This window comes from Prosopis cineraria, unplaced genomic scaffold (assembly GCF_029017545.1).
Source record: "Prosopis cineraria cultivar Desert tree isolate PC_DT_omini unplaced genomic scaffold, ASM2901754v1 PC303, whole genome shotgun sequence".
NCBI classification, from domain to species: domain Eukaryota; kingdom Viridiplantae; phylum Streptophyta; class Magnoliopsida; order Fabales; family Fabaceae; genus Prosopis; species Prosopis cineraria.
In genome coordinates, this window is record NW_026555630.1 from 44,141 (window position 1) to 52,157 (window position 8,017).

Sequence of the window (8,017 nt, forward strand, 5' to 3'; positions counted from 1 at the left end):
AAATTGACTAAGAAAATAAAGTTGATTTGTCTTAAAAAATGAAAATGAAGTTGATAAAAACTAGTTTCTTCATTTAAAAATGTAATGTATTTTTTGAAGGATTGAATATTTAAAAATATAAGGTATTTTAAATCTTTTAAGATATAATTATTATTTTTTTAAAAGTACCCTTATTGAATATATTACTTTAAATTTATTTAGGAGGAAATATTTTATTAAATAGAGGTAAATATAAAAAGATAGAGTTAATTTAAATATAAGTAACTACTTTATTAGAAGGTAAGATTCAATTAAAAATGTTTTACATTTTTAAGTGGAGGGAGGATTATATATTAACACATTATCTTACCTTATATTAACACAAATATACATGGATAGTAAAGGTAATAATTAAAAATATATAAAAATTATCAAATGATAAAATAATTACTATTTCACACATTTGTTATTCAAATTTTTATATCAAATATAAATATATTAAATATTTACTAGTAATAAAACACAAATTTTAGTTAAAAAATAATTCATCTGTTGTAAATAAACAAACATAATAATTATAAAAAAATAAAAATATTAGATATTTTATATTTTACATTGATATTTATTAAATTATATTAAATTAATTTTAGATTTAATTAAAATTTATATTAACTTAAATAAAATCACATAAAATTAAATTTAAAAATAAAAAATTGAAATACCAATGGTTATAAATTTAAAGATTACTTGTTACACATTAAGAATATCATTTGTAACATTTTTTAAAAAATATTTTTATATAAATAATGAAATTAAATTTCAACCCGTATTTAAACTCCACCACCATAAAATGGGGATGGTTAATATTTAAAAATTTATACATTATTAACTTTTTTTTAAAAAAAAAAGAACCAGCATTTACTCTCCATGCATTGCACCGATAACAATTACTCCAACTATATATTATTCTTTCGTCACAACCATGTTGCTTGTCCAAACAACATTTCAACTGTTCATTACTTCACAACAAACAAAAAGTTTAAAAGAAAGCATCACAATTATCATGATTATCATTCAAATGTATGACTACATCAAAGAAATGAAATGAGGAAGTACTATTTAAGGAAGCAAAACCTAAAAGAACACGAAACTTTTTAAATTATATAAAACTATTGTGAAAAAATTTCAATTGATATAATTCATAGGTTTAAAAATAGTATAACACTTTTACCTTCTTCGTCAATCATTGGCATTTAATATTTGATGCTTTCAAATTATGAAAAATCTCACAATAAACAACATTGGAAGTTATTGATTTCATATTATCCCTGTTGTTATGCAATAGAATCTTCAACCCTTCCATAGTCCTTAATCATGAAAGTGTAACATAGAGTTGTTCGAGTGTAAACACTAGGTTAGAAAGGTATAATCCAACATGACATAATGATTGCCCTTGAGTTTTATTAATAGTCATTGTGAATGAAAGAGCAATTTGAAATTGTCTTCTATGCATTCGAAATGGCCACCTATTCTCTGAAGAATTCATATCAATTCGAAAATTCAATATACTTTAAATTCGTCACTATAAGACTTGAAGAGTAACAATCTAACTTTGTAATAAATGGTAATGCATAAATTCATTTTGTTTAATGACATCATATGGGATAGAACATTATCACACACAATAAGGACTTGTGAGTATTTTATCATAACTTGATGAATTAATTTCGAGATACAAGGCCTTCCTACTATAAGTTATAAGAGGCTATTCAAATAGATTCTATGTTCTTCCATAAAATACTCTTACTTTTGTCATACTTGGGTACAAATATCCATTGATTTGTCATTCGTTGCTTGCCTTTTTGGTTTCATATGATTCAAAAAATACTAGTTTTTGCAAAGTCTAATGTTCATATCTCTCATCAAAAGGTGCTATTACATAATCTCTAACTAGCATACCCCTCGCTAACTTGAGTGAGCATTCAAAATGCAAAGTTCGTAGCACAAAAGCAAAAATAGATCATAAAGTTTTTGGTTCCTTACCCAACAAGAGAATGTTATTGGTGATGTCTAATATGAAATGTTGTAATGTCCTTTCACATTAATCACATATAACCACAATCCTTAAAGCCAATAAATCAACTTAAGAAGATACCAAAAGAAGATAGGATCAATCTTGGCTATTTAAAAACTCTAATGATTGATTAAGAATATTTTGGCATAAATGAGATCCCAAAATAAAATAGTTTAGATTTGAATACATTTATAAAAGATCCTTAAAATACTTCAAAATCAGAGTATAATTTGTTGCGAAAGCAAGGGAAAGCATTTGAGCATTGAAACAAATTGGAATGGGGTTAGAGAGTTTTTTAGCAAAACAGGATCATTTGTCGTGACCAAGATTGCAATTTGTTGTGGCTCATGGTGTAGAGAACACCCCAACAGTTTGTGTAACATCCCAAGTTTTAATCCCTAGATTTTTAAAGAAATTGATCAAGTTTAATTAGGATAATTGAATGATTTGATGTGGTGCGTAGCTAGGGAGATCTAATGAATGTATTTAGTTGTATTTTTAGCCCTAAGTATGGGTTTGAAGTGAAGTCGGGCCACTCGGGCATCGAAAAGAAGAGAAGAATGTGAAGGGATGTCTCTGTGCCACATGCCATAGCATGCAGCATGTTCGTCATGGCGCACAGAGAATAATTCAAGGCAGAAAGCCTTTTTGTGCCAAGTGCCATAGTGCACAGCCTATTTTCTACAGTTTAAGTCGTGAATAAACAGAAAATTGAAAGAAGAAAAAGGGAGAAACTAAGAACAAGCGACCAAGCTCTACTAAGGTTCATATTAGGGAGTGTTAGGGACATTTTAAAGCTAGAAACACTTAAGGTAAATATCATATACTCCATTCCTCCCTATTCCTTCCACAGTTATGAAGTTTTTGGCTAGGGTTTAATAATGAGAGACAATTTTCAGTCTATATAGAATATGAGTTTGAATCTATTGGCTTAAATAGAGATAATGAGATTGGAGTATTTAAACTAAAAAATATTGAGTTTTGACATCCTTGGTTGGTAAATATCATTAATATTTGAAAACAACAATTATGAGGGTTGTCAGAAGATTTGCAATGCCATTAATAGAGGTTTAATGGCTCATTAGTGTTATTGAAAAGAAAAGAGAGTTAATAAACCTAATGGGTAAAACTAAACGTGAAAATTAAGGATGTTAGGTGTTAATGAAGTAGAAAATAAGAGTGGAAATTATGTATTTGGTATTATTAATGAAGTTTAGAATTGGCTAATTGTAGATTGAGATTTTGAGCACCATTGTAGCTTAGGAAATCAAGTTTGGAGCCTAAAATATTGAGGGGTAAACCTTTAATCTCTCAAAAATTTAAAGTAACCAAGAGAACCCTACTTTAGGTAATTGTTTATTAATTGCAATGTAATGTAAATATGTATTTAGCATGTGAAATTGTGATTTGTGAATATGTATAAGAATGTTATAAAATTCATATATTCATATGATTACCTTGATTTGAACAAAAGATGCAAAGTGATTATGGAAAGAGTTTTAAAGTTTCATTATGATGATGAAATAAGTAGTTGATAATTGTTGAGATTGGAAATGATAGATGCATGTGATAAATGTGAAAATGAGTTTGATGCTTACTGCATGTGATAAATGTGAAAATGAGTTTGATGCTTACTTAGGTAACGCATAGTCGTGAGCTCAATGTGTTGATTTTGAAAATGATATTGAGAAAAATGAGTGGGCATATTTCATGGCATCATCAGTTGGCCAGAGTTTACCTAGGAACAGGAGTAGATAAAATTTATATAGTATTTTCGATTGCCTTTCGATAAACAAGGGTATAGTCTTGTCTCACAATTTATCGAGGAATTATTTCATAGTTTGTTGACGAACTAGAACCTAGCTATCTCCACTAGTTTATTAAGGAGATTAGCTTAAGGTATGTAACATCCTCAAGATTTGAGAATGGGAGAAACAGTAGTCCGAGAGTGAGTGCTGTGATCTTTGGCCAGGTCACACCTCACAATTGGTGAGCTTAGGTAATCTAGTCACATGGACAAAGCCTTATACAATGTTATAGTCTACAGTTTCAATCGAAAGAAATAAGGAGGGTATAAGGATGGTATGATCATGCCTATGTGAATATATCACGTGTCACATGATTGAGTTGTGGTAAGTTGTGTTAATATAGCAGGTAATGATCGTATGTCTAAGTGTCCTGTGACAATATATTTTGCGATGAAATGAAAAATGAGTTAACTAAGAAATGATAAGTTATGAGTTATGTGTTAATGCATGTTTTTAAGAAAATCTATTTTATACCTATATGTTTTTATTTCAATTGATATACAACTATAAATGGTAGGTTTACTTTAGTTACTGAGTGATTAAACTTTCCCTTTCCTTTAACATTTATAGACTCTAGCTCTAGTGTAAAAAGAAAAAAAAAGCTCCAGAGGCTTAGGAATTTAGGTATTCCTAGAGTAATGCCTCTAAGATTCATTTATTTTGTATAATAGATTAATATTCCCAATTTAAAATGCATTTGGTTTCTACTTGCACTACATTGTTGTTTAGATAGTATTTTAAGCCCTGAAATGTTGTTTATGTTAAGTTGTAAAGTTGATAAGGTTAAAATTACTAGAGCAAGTGTAGTATGGTTGTTTTAAGTATGATGTGATTGATTTTTTATGCAACGCAATGTTATTACCTCCCCCTTCTATTTTTCATATTAAAGGGGTTGGGAAGTGAAGTTGTGATATACTAGTGTATGTGTGCTTGTGGTATGTTATACAAGTAATCCTAGGTCCAATGAATATGGTCTGAGTGTTAAGAATGGCTTTTAATACTTGTTTTGAGTTTTAGACATACTTATTATCGTGAAAGTTGTGTTTGGGTGCCTAACTTCCTAGTGTGACTTGTTTTGACAGTAAAACCCATTTTATTAGTTAATTTATGAAAGAGCTTTCCATAAACACTTAGATCATGTCATTCAGACATTAGATAAAAAAATGAAACATGTCAAAAGTTGCCAAAATTTTGCTATTAAATGATAGCAGAATTGCTTTCATTTGTGTGCAACAAGTTACGGCGCATGGCAACAAGCTGCGCTGTAGAGAGCATAAGCCATAACGCATTGCTCTGTTTTCAGCAAAGTGAGATTTTTCAATTGATTTCTTACTCCTTTCACTCGTCTAAGGTATCCCATACTTTCACAACTTAATTTTACTCTAATTAAAGAGTTAATGATTGGATTTGACTCATTTTAACTTATGAAAAACTTGGGATCCCCTTTTCTTAAATTAAACTTGGTAATTTATTTATGGGTTAATCCCTTGATTGTCATGGTTTATGATTTTAATTGTGATTAGTTAAGATGGATATTACAGCTTGCATCATAGAAGGTATTCGTTGCAGCTAACTACACAATCCTAAGCGGTTGATACTCTTTGAGTCATGTACTGTAGTCGGTAAGGTAATTCACCATGACCAACATGCTACATCAACAACAAATATGATAACAATCAAGACCTGACTTTTAATACCTTTAACTTTTTGCTTGAACCTCCGATTCAGGTGATCCAAGCATCCACATTAAGATAATTTAATAATCTAATTAATGGCTCTAGTTTTACAATAATGCAATATCATAAGAGAATTTTAAACACTTGTGATAATAAGCATATGGCCACACTCACGACAACAACCAAGTGTCCCAAACCCCTAACTCTCAGCCATTACCATCCACTACCAGGCCAAACACACTCATCACATATAAATACACATGCATAACACTTAACTCATATGTATGAGCTATAAATATTCAAGTTACACCTCTCAAGACTTACCATCAACTAGGAGGCTAATCAAATTAGAGGTAATTAACAATCCTCACAAATTATGTAAACCATACGTCACTTGACTTAATTCTAAAGACATAAAACATTTCATGTCAAAAATGCCTAAATCAACATCATAGGCTACAAGCAAGTGAGAATAAAATCTATGCAAATGACTCATAATGTTGGAAATAAATATTCAATTACACATTAGGAATAACTAGAGACATTATCATTAGCTATATGTCTCTAGCTTTGCCTTTATGTCAAAATGCCTGAATCTGAGTATCTCCTAGAAAATATTAAACCACAAGAATGAGATTTTACAATCTCAATAACTAAGTACATGGAGGAATGGCACATAAAAGCAATTTAGGCATACATGCATGTTTATAAATTCCATAATTATTCAACACATATTTCAATGATATATTCATGACTATAAAAACATGTAAACCCTTCTTATAACTTCTGTTTAAACTCAAGGGTTATTAAATTATATAGGACTAACTCGTGTGACTAAATTAGCCCCATTCTTTAATTTAAAGGGTGACTCAATCAAGACCCCACACTCACTCTCAAATAGTGAATTCCCTCATTCCAAACTCATAGGGTGTCACTCCACCCAATCTAGGGCAATAATCAAGAACCAAAACAATTAAGACCTCACAGTACTAGTGAGTAAGTATCACATGGATTTTTATAATGCCTTACTATCTCAGATGAACTCTTACTGATCTATGATTATACAAATCCATGCAATGACATGTTCACAGTCATAGTCATGCTTATCCATCTAGATGGTCATACTCATTTTTATAGATTATAAATCCATAACCACAATTCACCTTCTCATCAATTTCATATTAGAGGGAAGTTAAAGAAATTAAAGCAAAAGATGCTCACATTTTTATAGGGTTATCCCATGATGGGGATAGGGTGTCAATAAAGGTGGATATACATTAACATAGAAACTAACACTTGCACTTCCTCAATTGTTTATTGTCTATTGTCATTTCCTTTACAACCTATATACCCATGACTGCTTCAAACATTATACTCAAATAGGGTAGTAATTCCAACATCATCAATAAGGTTTATAAGGACCCTTTTATCAAAGCTCATAGTATATTTTATGTCACTAAAATTAGTTGCAATGCCAAAACAAGATGATATTATTATTCTCAATTCTTCAAGTGTTATCCCCTTTCTTACCATTTTTACCCCACACTCTCCCATCATATTATATTTACTTTCAATATTTTTTTACTCTTGTTTGAAAATATGTATGTTATATTTTACTTTCAATAGAAGCAGAAGTAAAAGCCATTTCTCATACCAACCTGTAACAATTAAATCACCTTTTATCAATATGTTTATTTTTCAAACTACATGATCACATATCTATTACATTTTATCTAATAACAACTATTCTAAATATTATGAACATGAAAGCTCAACTTTTACAAATGAGAGATCAAAAGTTTACAATGGGAGAAAATCAACATAAGAGCAGAAAAAATCTACCCCAATGTGAACTAACAGGAGAAGACTTTAGCTAAATGGTAGCCTATACTTCTATCCTTTGAAAAGTTTCAGAAGCTAAAAAAAAAAGTTGTGGAAGAGATGAAGACAAGAAGAAGAGCGCGTGCAGATATGTTTTGGAGCCTAGGAACTTTTATTTTTTATAAGGATAAAAGGTTCTTTTTATTTTACAATTTATTAATAAAGAAGTTCGTTGGAACTTCAAAAGAATTATGATATTTTGAAGGATCTCATTGTCATTTATATACTTCAATAAAATTTTATTATCATTTTCCCATGATAAGCCCTAAGGTTAGGGAAGTCATAGGCCCTATTTGTTTGTGAGAAATGAATGAAATGAAATTTATTAAAAAATTAAGATAAAAATATGATGATCCATATGTGAAGAAGAGATAAGTCAACCATATTCAAAGGGATATATAATTAAATTTGTAAGACTGAGAGTCATGATTCCCAAAGTTTGTGGATAGGTATAGTGATTTCCATGTTTGGGGTATGTGGTGTTGAGTTTTTTTCTTTTGTTCATGTTTACGATAAAATATTAGATAATTCAATTTGTTTTTTTTTTTATATTCCATTCCATTACTTTTTAGGAAACAAATGGGCCCATGGGTTTTTTT